This window comes from Ambystoma mexicanum, chromosome 1q, assembly GCF_040938575.1.
Source record: "Ambystoma mexicanum isolate Mex_15411 chromosome 1q, UKY_AmexF1_1, whole genome shotgun sequence".
Classification (NCBI taxonomy): domain Eukaryota; kingdom Metazoa; phylum Chordata; class Amphibia; order Caudata; family Ambystomatidae; genus Ambystoma; species Ambystoma mexicanum.
In genome coordinates, this window is record NC_090922.1 from 711,961,719 (window position 1) to 711,977,982 (window position 16,264).

Below are 16,264 nucleotides of genomic sequence, written 5' to 3' on the forward strand. Positions count from 1 at the left end.
AATGCTTCTACGTTACAATGCAAATGGTACCAAAAACAACTGCAAGCTGACTGGATTCACACATGGTCAAGTATCACTTGGTATGAAAACCTTCACAACCATAGGTATAATCTACCATGCAGGAACTACAACCAATGCAGGTCACTAGACTGCATATATAAAAAAGAATTGTGGATGGTTCGAATGTATTGATAGTACCATTACTCTAAAGCAAAGATTACCAGCAAATCTTATAAATGCTTATTTGATATTCTTAAAACCAAAATTTAATAACTAATCTGTGCGTAAACATTAATAAAACTTCAATTAGAAAACTATAAACAGTTAGAATACGCCAACAGGTATCTAACTGCCCCAAGATTCTGCAACAACCAAACAGATAAATCAATACCACTAAATTATAAGAAGAAATAAACAGTTAGAATACGCCAACAGGTAACTAACTGCCCCAAGATTTTGCAACAACCAAACAGATAAATCAATAACACTGAAAAATAACAAGAAATAAATGGTTAGCATATGCCAACAGGTATCTAACTGCCGCAAGATTTCACAACAACCAAACAAATAAATCAATACCACCAACAACTAATCTGTGAATAAACATTAATAAAACTTCAATTAAAAACTATAAACAGCTACAATACGCTAACATGTATCCAACTACCCCAAACTTCTGCAACAACCAAACAGATAAATCAATACCACTAAATTATAAAAAGAAATAACAGAATACGTCAACATGTATCTAACTGCCCCAAGAATCTGAAACAACCCAACAGATAGATTAGCAACTTGAGAATATAATAAAAAACTAACCAGTTACACTCTAACAACAAGTATCTAACAATCTGCAACAAGCCAACAGATAGAACATTAGCCAGAAACAACAAGTAAACACTGAAAACACAGACATAAATGTACTGCAACAAACACAGAAACTGAGCAAATTGCACAGTACACTGGTTTGTAAACTACTAAATATGAGGGTCAAAATGAAGCAGAAATGTCTATTATTCAATGTTATAAGTCTTTATAAACTACCTACACTGACATGATCTTTTCGTTTATCACAGAAATTGACAAAGAATATATCTGCTCCAGTTACCAAACCAAGCAGTAAGTTTATTATAATAAATACAACTCATAAAAACTGCTCCAATACACAACCATTGAAACAAACATCTAACCGTATACCACAATACAACATTTTTACTTCCATGGATATTTTATACTGCAGTGCTTGTTACCAAACTCTACAATCTTAATGACATGACGTAGCCAAAACTTCACATACAAACTATACAAATCAAACAGTACATAAACTGTAGATTTGTAAATATTTGATAGATATTCGATTCTATGGGTGTGATCTATGGGTGTGATATGCTGCGGTGGTTGTGGCTAGGCCCTGGCCACAACCACCGCAGCATATCACATCCATAGATCATACACATAGAATCAAATGGCCATGCACCCAAGACTCTAGGCCCTGGCCACAACCACTGCAGCATATCACACCCATAGATCATACACATAGAATCAAACGGCCATGCACCCAAGACTCTAGGCCCTGGCCACAACCACCACAGCATATCACACCCATAGAATCAAAAATGTTAACTGGCTATATGGGCCACTGCATTCATTTTTTTGTGTCCGTGGACAGTGTGGCTGTCTGAGGACATGACGAACACATCGGGGGTGCCTGCCACTTAAATAAATACAGCATTTGACCCATCTTTTACTCCCCCACCTTCCCCAAACACTCTTACACACCAACACACTTGCCAAAGTTATATTTCTCCCCCGTTTGTCACTGCGCTGTCCGTGGATGTCCCCGGATCCAAGATGGCGGGTGCATCGAAACAATACGACGCACCTCACGCTTTTCCAGCCAATCAGCGAACACGTCGCATGTCCGCAGACATGACGCAAGTCAGTTAGCCAATCGGTGTCCTGTTCGCGTAGCGAACCGGGAAATGTGTCCGCGGAGCAGACATAGATTTCACAACTTTTTTGTGACCTACTTTTTGGTCATTTAAAAAAAATGACTGAACAGATTTTCACCAAATTTATAAAAGCACGCTTTCGGGACCAAGCTGCTGCTCCTGCCACAAATTCTGTGAAAATCCATCCAGTGGTTTGGGCTGTAGGCGTGAGCAAAGTTTTTTCTCCATTCAGTCAATGGGAAAAAAATAAGTTTTGGGACCCCCCATATAACTTTGCGCCCCCTGGACCAAACCTCACCAAACTCTGCAAAAACATTCAGAGCGGGCCATATACTGTTTTTGGAAAGTCTGGTGAGGATTCGTGCAGGGAGAGCGAAGTTATAAGCCACCCAAAAAGTGCTCTTCCTTTGGGATGAGCAACTTAACCATAACCACACAGCCACTATTGTGGCTGTGTAATATATATATATATATATATATATATATGTTAGCACATGGAGGATAGAAAAAACCTGCACTCCATGCATGAGGTCTTTAAATCCCAGAAAAATGAGAAAAACTCGAATCCAATTAAGAGGAAAAAACCGAGTTTAATAGGAGGTAAAAAATACAAGGCAAAAACACACAACAGGCAATACAGGACGCCTAGGCAGTATCTTTAGCGACGCGTTTCGCGCTTCCCTGAGCGCTTGATCACGTTATATATATATATTCAGTGAAAAAACTTAGTTAAAGGGGCGTTATGGTTAAGTTGTGCTACTAAAAACCTATGAAATTCATTGAAACAACTTTGTTAAAGGGATGTTATGGTTAAGTAGCGCTACTTAAAACCCATGAAATTCAGTGAAAAAACTTTGTTAAAGGGATGTTATGGTTCCAAGTAAAACTGAAAAACCCCTGAAATTCGCCAGTTATGGTAAGCTGAGCAACCATAACTCACGCCACCACCGTGCACTGCTAAGACTAACACCCACGACATCAAAGATGACATCACATTGTTTTTTCACTGAATTTCATAGGTTTTTAGTAGCGCAACTTAACCATAACGTCCCTTTAACAAAGTTTTTTCACTGAATTTCATAGGTTTTTAGTAGCACAATTTAATAATAATAACTCTGATTTTATGTACATGTAAAATTGAACATACTGAACCTCCTCTACTGAGTTTGATCTCCGCAAACTCTTTTAATGTCCGCGGACATGTTTGGACAACAGCACCACTACCGAAAATCTCTTGGGGGTATGTTTAATTGTTATATCATAACATATGAACATTTTACAAATTCACAAACCAGCACACACACACATTATATGTAGTAATACATAAGAAGTGTAACCCATATATGTAACGCACTAACCATTCATTTAAATACAATGGGCCTCATTACGACCCTGGCGCTAAGTGAAAAACGATGGCGGTAAATGGTTACCGCCATCGTTTTCCGCCAGGTCCGATCATGACCCGTGACCGTTAACTACGATGCCATTAGCGGCATCGTAGTTAACGCTGGCGCTAACTGCGCCAAGGGTGCGCGCACGCGACCGGCCACACCGTACTTAACGCCATGGCGGAAAGGTACGCAAATGCCGACCCAAGCGGACATGCACCTAACGCCATCACCCAGCCCGTTAAGTACCTTACCGCCATGGTGCAAATAACACCATCGCGAACCAACCGTAAAGGGCCATGTTAAGTGAATGCAGCTGCCACAGGTGCACAGAAACAGCACAGGTGAAGGCAATACAGACTCAGGGAAGCACAAAAAGAGCACACCCCACCCCTTCCCACACCCAGTCACACTCCACAATGATGCCAATACGACTAGCAATGTTGGGGCTGGAGGACCTGATAGCAATGCATGTGCTACAACAGCAACAACAACAACAACAACAACAACAACAACAGGCAGCACAGAGGAGACGCAGGAGGAGAAGGAGGGCAAGGCAGGCCCAGCAAGCCCCACCAGCACAGCCAGTGCCACCACGCAGGCAGCCCCCAATCCCACGCATCAGAGCCAATCCATTCAACCTCACTGCTGAGCAGATCCACACCCTGTACCGTTTGGACCGGGACACCATCACCGCCATCGTAGACATGACACACAACGACATCGTCAGCATGATAGAAAGTCCAACCGCCATCCCCCCCTACTGAAGGTAGTGTCTGTACTCCACTTCCTGGCCACAGGCACCTACCAGCACACAGTGGGGCACCTGCATGGCATTTCACAACCATTATTCTCACGAACACTCATCCAAGTGCTCGATGCCCTCCTCAAGCACACAGACGACCACATCTCATTACCACGGACTGCCCAGGAGATTGCAAACACCAAAGTGGGTTTCCATGCACTAGCCGGCATACCCGGTTGCATTGGTGCCATCGACTGCACCCATGTGGAATTGGTGGTTCCACGTGCCATGGAGGTACCGTACCGCAACCGGAAACAGTTCCACTCAATCAACGTGCAAATGGTCTGTGACTCCAACAAGATCATCACACATTGTTATGCCCGATTCCCCGGATCAACCCATGATTCAATGGTCCTGAGGAACTCCACAATACCACGCTACATGGAGCGACATGCAGGCCCAAGATCCTGGCTACTCGGTGAGTCCAATGTCATGGAAGTGGGGAGGTGAATGACGTACCGATGCATACTCCACCTGGCAGAAAGGGGGGGGGGATGATGCATACTCCACCTGGCAGAAGGGGGGGGATGATGCATACTCCACCTGGCAGAAAGGGGGGGGGGATGATGCATACTCCACCTGGCAGAAAGGGGGGGGATGATGCATACTCCACCTGGCAGAAAGGGGGGGGGATGATGCATACTCCACCTGGCTGTGAGTAACACAGAGAACGGAGACAGCGGATGGGCACTCACAATGCACACAACCCCTCTGCATACATTGGGTGATGGCATGCAAAACAAGCCATGGGAGCCATGAGAATATACTGGTTGCATTGTGTGAATTAATCAGTGCATGTAGAAGTGAGCCAAAGTAACAGTTGGATGCGAGCCATGGCGGAACATCATGTTCCTGATCAGACGTCATGACTGACACATACATTCTCGCCTACATACAGGTGATGCAGGCTATCCCCTGAAGAGGTGGCTCCTTACACCAGTCCGGAACCCGCAGAACCAGCACGAGGAGGACTTCAACCGTGCACATACACGTACTCGTGTGGTCATAGAGCAGACATTCGGACTATTGAAGGCACGGTTCCGAAGCCTCAGCAGGTCTGGTGGCGCACTCCTGTATGGCCATGAGAAGGTGGCAAAGATCGTCATGGCATGTGTCATGCTACACAATATGTGCGTCAGACGGAATGTGCCCCTGCCCCCTGACGCAGAACTGCAACCACCTGACGATGAGGATGAGGAGGGTGCAGATGGGGCGGCACCCCATGGAGGAGGCGATGCACAGGAGGGGCGTGCAATGCGCCAAAGTATCATCGACCACTGCTTCTAGCACACACGGCTGGTGTTTATCACATGGAGACTGCACTTGGGGCACTGTGTGTCTCTGGGACATGCACACTGTGGACTGTACACCAATAAAGCACACATACGCAATGAAAATGTCCACACATTACTTTTTTTGAAAGAATAAAGTGTATTGAAACTATGAAATGTCGTGTCACACCCCCTCCCACCTCCCCCCTGCACACCCCAACACACCCCCTTCCACCTCCCCCCTGCACACCCCAACACACCCCCTCCCACCTCCCCCCTGCACACCCCAACACACCCCCTCCCACCTCCCCCCTGCACACCCCAACACACCCCCTCCCAACTCCCCCCTGCACACCCCAACACACACCCTCTAGGTGTCAACAGATGCCTGTGACAGTGGCCACAGGCTGTTACAAGCCCCCTCTCCCGGCCCCCGGGGCACCCCTGGCTGTGGAGCGCAGGTTAGGACCGGAACGTCGCACGGGGCTGCTCTGCGCAGAACTGGCAGTGGAGGATGTCCCTGGCTGCCCCTGTGCATGCAGGTCCTGTCGTGTGTGGGTGAGGCCAGTGACCGCACGACGCAAGGCCGCAAGTTCTGCACAGATGTCCCTGGACATGGCCTGCATGGCATCCCTCAGGGTGGCAGTGCTCTGCGCCACTTCCGCCCTTAGTGTCTCCGTGGCCTGTTCAATGCTAGACCTAGCCCCCACACATTCCGCGGCATGCTCATCCAGCATTGCGGACAGTTGATGCTGCCGTTGAGTGATGTCCTGGAGGGACTGCTGGCCATGCTGGCCCATGGCCAGTGCTGGTGGAGTGATGGAGGGGCTGCTCCCCTCCTGTGGAGTGTGGACAGGGCATGGGGTTGATGGCCACTCCTCTACCTCTGTGTGCCCCTGTGTGTGACCCTCATGGGGGCTGGCATCTGAGAAACAGGGGGAATGTAGTAGGTCAGTGGGGCTTCTGACCTCGTGCTCCATGTCCGAGTCTGAACATGCAGCTGTTGCAGCTGTCTCCCCGATGTTGCTGCTGGCCGCTGACCCCCTGCCTCCTGTGGCAGGCAATGTCGGTGGAGGTGGAGCAGCTGCTGCTGGCCTGCTGCCAACAGGGGTGCTTGCCGGTGGGACCTCCGGTATGCCTGCAGTGGGACCTGCTTGTTGTGGGGTCTGCCTCACTGCAGCTGAGGTTGAGGGTGCAGGGCCGTTGTTGATGGCCTTCTTGGCTCTCTTTGGCGCAGGGGTGTCCTGGTCCTCTGGGTGTGAATCTGTGCCTGTGGTGGAGCAAAGGAGGGAGGGCGTTATTGATGGGTCTGCGTACTTTGGAATGATATGTTTGACATTATTGTGGTCAGTGGATGAGGAAGATTTAAGGCAGTGCCATGCAGGTTGTCTCCTTTTGGTGTGGAATGTGGATGCAGGTATGCGGGTGCCAGCAGTGTATGCAGGGTGGTGCTCGCATGTGGCTATGGGCAGTGTTGATATGTGTTGCATTTACACTCTAGGGCAACCTTGTGCTACACATGATTGGACTGCTGTGACTATGGCATGTCTTGTTTGAGGCACCTACCTTCATCGCCTGATGTCGGAGCTCCCCTTTCCATCCCTCCGACGCCTTCAATGGATTCCATGCCAATCGTGGTTGCACAGATCTCCTCCCACGGTTGGAGTTTCAGGGGGGATTCCGACCCTCCACCGGTACCCATGGCAAGGTTGCGGTTTGCTGAGATGACGTCTCTGACCCGTATGCGTAGGTCATCCCAGCGCTTCCTGCACTGCTGTGGTGTGCGGGGTACGGTCCCCACCGCGCTGACGCGCTCAGCCACCAGGGCCCAGATGGCCTTCTTTTTCCCGATCGCTGTCCTGGTCATGTCCGGGGAGAAAACGACACCTGCGTTGTCTTGCAGGGTCTCTGCAAGCATGCAGAGTTCCTCCCGGCTGAATCTCTCCTGGCGCTGGCGGTCACATGCCTTTTTCACAGATTTAGGCATTTTCGGGTACTTGGATGGGTGGGTGGTTGGTTGGGACAGGTGTCAGGGTTGGGTCTGGTGTTGTTTGGTAGGATGGCGATGGATTGTGTTTTTCAAGATGGCCGACGGGCTGTTTCCCGTTCCGGCGCGATGACGCTATTTCCGGTTCGACTTTTTACGGCCGCCGCTAATTACGGCCGCCGCTACTTACGGTGGCCGCTACTTACGGTGGCCGCTACTTACGGTGGCGGAAGTGCACCTTGCTCGCTTAACGATGCCGGTAGGGGCCTTTTGCGCCATGGCGTTAATTGCATTACCGCCATGGCGTAATGCTCGTGCGCGATGGGTCGTAATGTGGCGCTCTTTACGCCATCGTCCCACGGCGTAAACGCTCATTACGCCATGGCGGTAATGACGGGCGATTAGCGCCAGGGTCGTAATGAGGCCCAATATGTTCTAAAATGGAATATACCAAAAGAAGAAAGATAGGCTTCCAACATAATGACCTCACAGACACTCCACAACCAAGAACAATAGCAGATCTACAGACCACTCAGAACATACCTTACCTGAAATAGTAGGTGTACTGCATTTTACTCATATATTTATAAACTTTCTGTATTAGATTAAAAAAAAAAATGATATTATGTTTTTTTTCTCACAGAAATGTCTAGTACTCTGGAGTGGCTAGAGGAGCATTTCCCACATGAGGAAATGTCAGAAGATAGGGAATCTAATGGTAGACACTTTACAATATAAACCATTTAATTATTATTATTTTCTATACATTTAACATATATATTTTTATTTGTACAGAGCATACCAAAATAGAAAGTACTACAGAAAAAGCTGTTATGGATAAGTCTCTTCACAGCATACAAGAAAAAATGGATCTATTGTTGGCTAATTTTAATAATTTAAAAACCTTTGTGGAAGATCATTTTAAACAAAAAACCACGTACCATTGTCCCACATGTGCCTGTCCCCCCTCACCATATCCCAGTCAATTATCCCCAAACCCTCTCCATGAACCAAAAAGTTTTGATGAGACTTCCATCCCTTCTTGACCTCATACAAATCCTGTTGAAACCGCTAATTCTCCTGTTTTTGTTTCAGTTTCTGCCTCACCTTCTCTGTCATAAATTAATCATACATGTTAAATAAAGTTACATTTTTATATTGTGTTCTAATTCATTTCATGTTTTTTTTTTTAAAAAAGCAATTTAGGTGTCCGTGGACAGCGTGGGTGTCCGGAATGTCCGTAAAGAAACGAAAATGGAGGTGTCCTGAAGAACACTATACCTGTCCGTACTGTTTGCTAGCAAGTTGAAACTGTTCTAAGAACACATGCGGTATCCTGAAATGTTTGTAAATAAACAAAATAGGGGTGTCCTGAGAATGGTATGCCTGTCCGTTTTGTTTGTAGGCAGGTTGAAACTGTTCTAAGAACACATCATGTGCCCTATAATGTTCGTAAATAAACAATTTAGGGTTGTCCTCAGAACACTAAACCTCTCCGTAATGTTTGCATGCAAGTTGAAACTGTTCTAAGAACACACACAGTGTCCTGAAATGTTTGTAAATAAACAAAATAGGGGTGTCCTGAGAACGGTATGCCTGTCCGTTTTGTTCGTAGGCAGGTTGAAACTGTTCTAAGAACACATCATGTGCCCTATAATGTTCGTAAATAAACAAAATAGGGGTGTCCTTAGAACACTATACCTCTCTGTAATATTTGCATGCAAGTTGAAACTGTTCTAAGAACACACGAGGTGTGCTGAAATGTTCGTAAATAAACAAAATAGGGGTGTCCTGAGGACGCTATGCCCGTCCGTATTGTTTGCAACCAAGTTGAAACTGTTCTAAGAAAACATGTGGTATCATCAAATGTGCGTAAATAAACAAAATGGAGGTGTCCTGAGAACGCTATGTCTGTCTGTATTGTTCGCAAGCAAGTTGAAACTGTTCTAAGAACAAACACCTGTCTGTAACTGTTCGTTTGACGTGTGACACACTTTTAATTACTTCAGGACCCGAACAGTGTCCGTAGAACATCAACGCGCATGCGCAAACCAATGTCCGTGCATTTGGTGTCCTGCGGACAGCCGCTCCCTTTGCGGACATGTTCGCAAAGCGATCATGTGACCGCACCCACGCTGATCGTGTGTTCTGAATGCGGACACTGTTCGTGTTCCGAACAATTTAAAAGTACATTTTCAAGTAATCCACAATATTTCTCAATAAAAACTCACCATAGCACAAGTCCCAGATACTAATCATGAGTTTCTACATACTTTTTGAAACACTTTGAACCTTTTTTGTGTTCGATCTGTCCGCGGACAGCGTGCATTTCCGCGAACCGCGTACAAGCACCCCTATAAAAGACCACGCCTTAGAGATTATTCTCATTGTGTTTCTGGCTATTCTACAGAGCACAGCGAATTTTACTGCCACCTGCAGATTTCCATCTTGAACCTGATGGCATCCATGGCTGCACTGCTGCCACCTGGTGCTGCATCTGCCTCAGCACCAACTCCACCCCCTCCACCACCACCACCTCCCCAAGAGCCTGAAGAGGGGAACAGGAGTAAGGATGCAGAGGAGGAAGAAGAGGATGACGAGGATGAGGTAGTTGAACTCCCTACTACCCGCACTCGGCGTGAGTCTTGGGTGTGGCGGTTATTTACCATTCGTGGGAATGGTCCTAAAGCTCGTGCGAACCAAGTCACCTGCAACAAGTGCAAAATGGTACTCAGTCGCGGGAGGCTTGGTTCCTACAGCTTTGAGACCACTACCATGAAGCGACACCTAAGGTCATTTCACACTGGGGCTATTCGCAAGGTTGTACCTTGCGAGGAGCATAGCAGGTTGACTTTCTCTACTTCATCCTCCTTTTCTGATCCTGTCACCACAAGGAACACTCCTGTGGGACAGCGTATTCCTCAAGCTGCCTCACAGGCCATACACAATGCTGATGAACCTTACCTTTCGAGGGTCACAGTTGTGTGTATGTACTGCGACGCAGTACTCTGCAGGGGGGAGCAACTTCAAAGTGCTTTTGAGACTATCATCTCAGAGCACGAGAAGATCTGCTCACTACCCAAATAAAACCCACTCTACATCTTCCTCTCTCAGCTCACCCTTTCTTATCCCTGTGGTTGGTGTCCCCCCTTTACTCTCCTTTGCCCTCCTCTCCTAGTGTGTCTTGTATAAAAAAAACAAAAAAAATGTAAAACAAAAAAAAAAAAATAAGGCTCTTTTCAGTGCCGCCTTTCACTGTTAAAAAATAAAAGAAGCAGGGCCCTGTGTCCGCGGACATCTAAAATTTTGGGGTGCTGCCCTATCATAACCATTGCAATTTTCTCCGGGAGGAAGTGGTGGCTCTGAAAAGAGCCTTTTGGTGGTGTTTGTGTTTGAAAAATTATAAATACTCAACACCTACTACAAAATGGATGCTGTAATTCTAAAAAAGGTCACAATGCATTTTGTATATTTCTCAGAAAAATCTGATTGCCAGCATAAGTTAGATGGACTCCATCTCTGCGAAAAATGCATGTACTACGAAACATAATATTTTCATTGTGAAAAGAGGACATGCCAAAATCTCTTACTCTTAGAAAGGAACAAACAGCCTCATTGACATTGCGCCTTGCTTTCTCCATTTGTGGACCAAATGAAGAAGAACGAAGCCACATTTGTCTCTGCGCAATCCGTGAAAAAATTACTTGAGAATTTGGAAACATGTCCATGACCTTCCCAAGTCCTTCTTTCATTGCAAATTGCAAAGAAATTCCAGGCACATGTCCTAAACTGTTCCCTCCACAATGATTTATAATTGTATTTGGATGTTGCTCTGTCTCCAAAGTAGCACAGAGAGGTAGCAAGTCCAACCACTTCATTCCACGTACTCCATGCCAGTGTACTTCCACATATGGGAATCTAAGATCTACATCTACTCCACAGCTTTCTGCATGCACCTTCAACCAATGTATCCACGAGTCTCCCAAAATCCAAACAATATGTTTTCTGAAACACACAGCCATTGCTATCTTTTATTCTCTCAGCAAAAAGAGTATCTGAGAAACTCTCTCCTGGCACAACACACCCACTAAACTTTCCTGACCAATCCCTTTCTATGCTCATTCTAATTTGCATGGCTTCCCAACCCAAAATTCCCCGGATGTAACACCCTATGTCCGCGAATTACCGCCATGTCCACGGACATATCGTAACATTTACAGCCCTTCTACCATTTCCACTTCACTCTCTGTGCCATTCCCTCATTGGATGTAGCTAAGAAGTCACATGACCATCTACCAATCACATAGAAGACCTCTACATCTAACTGCATCATTATAGATCAGCACTTCAAATGTACTGTGAATCTCTCTGAGTACAAGTGTCATTTCATTGGAAAGCACCTTCTGCAAGAAATACTGTAAAAGTGTCCAAGATTTCTACGTGCAGCTCCATGCATATCCATATGCATGAACACAAACTACAGGTATGCATATTTTCTGTAAAGTACATGTACATGTACAATTCTTCTAGTTTCATATAAACAGATAAACTGACTTTTAGCTTGTATAATCTGTAAAATGAACTTACTGTCTTTTTTTTCCATCTCCTAAAATCAACTGTCACTTACAAACCTTTATACTATTTAATTTATTTTTATACACACATATTCAAATCATGTTGAAGTAACATTTTTTAAATAAAATATATAGACTGCATATAGTCAAACAAAATTGCATGCACACACTATGTTCAAATCTCAAACAACAATACTTGTACAATAACATAAACATTTATTTATTTATTTATTTACTTACTTATATGTATATAGCGCAAGCAGCCCATGACATTGAGGCACTATTACTTGCAAGAGCTTAGTTACAGGAATAGTGTTATTCAGTGGTACATTATGAATTTCACAAGGCACAGTAAATATATTTTGTTTGCTACAGTTAGTCATTGCAATAAAGTTTATTCATTAAGAACATATGATATGTATTCAACTGGTGCGACGTATTTTATGTGAATAAGATAGTTTTAATGGTTTTGAGGAAGGCGCTGAGGATGTCAATTAAAAAAAAATCAATGTCTAAATTAAAACAGTGCTATATACAAACAAAATTACTAATTTGTTTCTTTTACAATTGCAGTGAAGACCATTCTCCTGAAAAGAAGCAGCCAAATTTGAAGTACAAAGAACAACTAAGAAGTAACCTGCTCATTTTAGAAAAAAAGTAAGTTGAACACCACCATAATATTTGTATTATTATTCAAAAACACTGTAAGGTTAATTCATGGTACTTCTGTGCCTAAAAATAGAGATTGTGCACCATTCCGTCCAAAAATCCCCATTTCTTAAACAGCGATTTACAGCCAGAATGGCCCACAAATTCCTATTTTTCGACACACAAATTACCCAACTCAGCTGCTAGAATTTTGATGTTATAGAACAAATAACTGTTTTAATTGTGTAGCAATAGATTTACTATTTGTACTTCTCCACACCACTAGCTTACTTTTTTCTGTCATCTGAACCCCAGTTTAGTAACACATGAATTCAAGAATACCCATCCCTACCAGTTGTAGTTGCTCAATGCACAATCACACACCATTACATACATCTTTATCATCTTACTCAAACACTCATGCACACAGCACACATACATTGCAGAACACCTCAACCCATTCCTTCTTTATTTTTTTCAACAGAACCTAAAGAATGCCTACCAGAAATCAAGTCTGTAGAAAGCAATACAGAAGTAGAGCAAATGAAAATAAAAGTGTCCAACATAAGCATCCATCTCTAGCAGAATTTGTAAAAAAAAAGTTGAAACAAAACAGCTAATAGAGTCATTTAGTGAAGCAAAAGAAGTTTCAAGTACAGAAACATTGCCTCCTCTATCAAAATGTAAAACAAACCAGAAAACAATTAACAAAAAAACAATTATCACTACAGATAAAACTGCTTCTATAAATCTTTATATAGTGCAAAATAAGCATACCAAGAAAAGTATTTTAGCCAAAATGTTCCATCACAGAGTCCTTCAAAATCTTATAAAAACAGGAGAGAAACCAGGTTCAACCCTTAAAACCTATCGTAGGAAATTAATCTTAGAAGCGTTGATAGACATTGCAATTCTTCTCAAAAGGAAGTTATTTATTTTAGTGTTAAACAAAATGAAACCAACAAAACTAATGACTAAATTACAAAAAAGACTTCTTAATAAACTAAATGTCAACAGAAAGAACTTCTTAAATATCTGTGGAGGCGAATGGAGTCACACTACAAGCACAGAACCATACTTTAATGAAGAAGCATACAAACAAAAGCAAACAAATACAATTGCCATACATAGCAGTGGTCGAGGTTATGAAAAAGTTAAATAACACCATAATGGAACAAGAAGTACTGCTTACAAAAATATGCCCTGAAAACTTATAATTACCTCTCCATTCAACTGAATCAGAACATTTAGTGTACAAATGGCCATGCACGTCAATGTGTAACATTCCCAAAAAAAAGTCAAGTCTTTACGCCAATTCCTCAATCAATATGTGAAAGGCAAAGACAAAATCAAAATTGAACTACTGCAAAATATGGATACTTGTCCAGTTTGCAGGTACAGAGGACTACAAGGACATTCATTGGCCTGCATTACAGGACCTACTTGCAAAACCACCTTCCATGATATCAAAAGGATATCAACACATCATCCAACTATAAGAAATCTAGTCTATGAAGTGTACTATGCTAATAGTCCTGCTTTAGCACTAGCCAATTTAAATAACATTCTTCTACATGGTACAGCAAAAGACCTACTTGAAGAAATCGACTATATCCAGAAAAAATATTTTGGAAGTGAAAGCCACTTACAGAATGAAATAGCTTTAAACCAAATTAGCAACAATTCTACGCATGGCAACCTTTTACTACACACATACAAAAAAGAAATACTAAAATTTAAAAGTACATCAGCTGAAGTACCAAACCATGTGCATGTATGTTGCCGCAGAACTTTTTATAAAAGTAACACAAAAACTGTAGACCTATCATACAAAATAGAAGACAATGAAGATTCTAAATGGTTTGAATTAGCTGTCTACCTTATAGCAGAAAACAAATACGAAATAACTGACCCCTTAATACTTTGCACTTACTGCACTACAAAACTTGACAACAACCAAACTCCTTCAGGTGCTATCACAAATAATTTGGAATTATATCCACTACCAAAACTCCTACAACAACTTAATTTATATGAGATCATCATAATTCAAACAGTGCACCCATTTCAAGCAATAATACGCTTTCAACCAAAAACAGCAAAATTACCTCCCTCTGAATTAGTGAAAGGTATTCGTGGAAAAGTAGTGTATTTACCATTAAATCTAAAAGAAAATGTGCACACTCTAGGAGTGCAACGTCCAATGCAGCAATCTTTAATTATCTTAGTAAATGGAGTACCTACAAAAGACAAAAAAATATGGCAACAGCTGGTAGATTTATATAAAGTTAGTCAAGCCTTGCAATATCTTAAAGAGAATAATGAATACTACAAAGAAATTAATATTGAAGAAAACTTGAAGATACAACTGAAATAATTCAAGAGACACAAGAAGCTGGTCAATCTGAGCTCCTAGATCCTGCTACAATATCAAATACTTTAAACCATTATACAATTCATCCATTGCACTCTAATGACACCATAGAAGATGCACTAGAAACGTACCAAATGCATCAAACAAAAGGATCACCAATCAGCATATGGGAAAAAAGTATAGAAGCACATGCTTTTCCTCTACTCTTTCCTACTGGCAAAGGAGGAAGGTACGATGATAGACCTATTCAAATATCAGCATCAGAATACCGCTCATTACGGATATATTCTGAAGATCCCAGATTTAGACAAAATGTGGAATACATATTCCACCTACTCTTTGAAAGTGAACTAGCAACTTTATGTTACAGAGTTGCACACACATTAAAATCAGGATCCCACTTTCAAAATATGTCAGCAACACAATTATTACAAAAAGGTCAACAAAAAGATGATGTTTTACAATCAAATATTACAAATCTATTAGCAAATATGCGTGGTACTAAAGAGTACTGGTTTCAACGTCATGGAGATGTACGTTGTATGATCAGAAACCTTGGCCCACCCACTTGGTTTGTTACATTAAGTTGTGCAGAATATGCATGGGAAGATTTACATGATTTCCTACGCATATCAAACAAAAACAAAACAAACATAGATATACTAACACCTGGAGAACTTTGTTCACAGGATCCTGTTAATGTTTCAAGATATTTTCACCATCGCTTCATTGCTATGCTACACTTTATTTGTAATAAAACTGTTCCTCCCCTTGGAGAAGTGCAACACTTCTTTTGGAGAAAAGAATACCAAGCCGAGGAGCACCACATATCCACATGCTTTTATGGATTAAAGATGCTCCTAAATTTGGTTAAGACAGTGATGCCACTGTTTTAGTTTATTGAAAAATATGTCACTTGTGAAATTCCATCATAATAGAAACAATAGCCAAACATGATCCCAACAGCCAAGACATTTTAAACAATTTATTGGACACATACTACCCAAACAGAAGTAATACTTTGGAAACCATGTATCTATACCACATAGCCCAAACCTTAACATACAAAAATAATATAAAACCTGATGAAAAAGAAGGTAAATAGAGAGTGACAAACTGTGAAGGCAGCTTAGTAAAACTCACCAAACCAAATTGAATTAATCATATCAAATTGTCATTAAAGACTCCTCAACATAAAGAAGTATATTACATGTCCCTGCTACAACTCTTTAAACCATGGAGAAAAGATGAAGAAATACTAGATA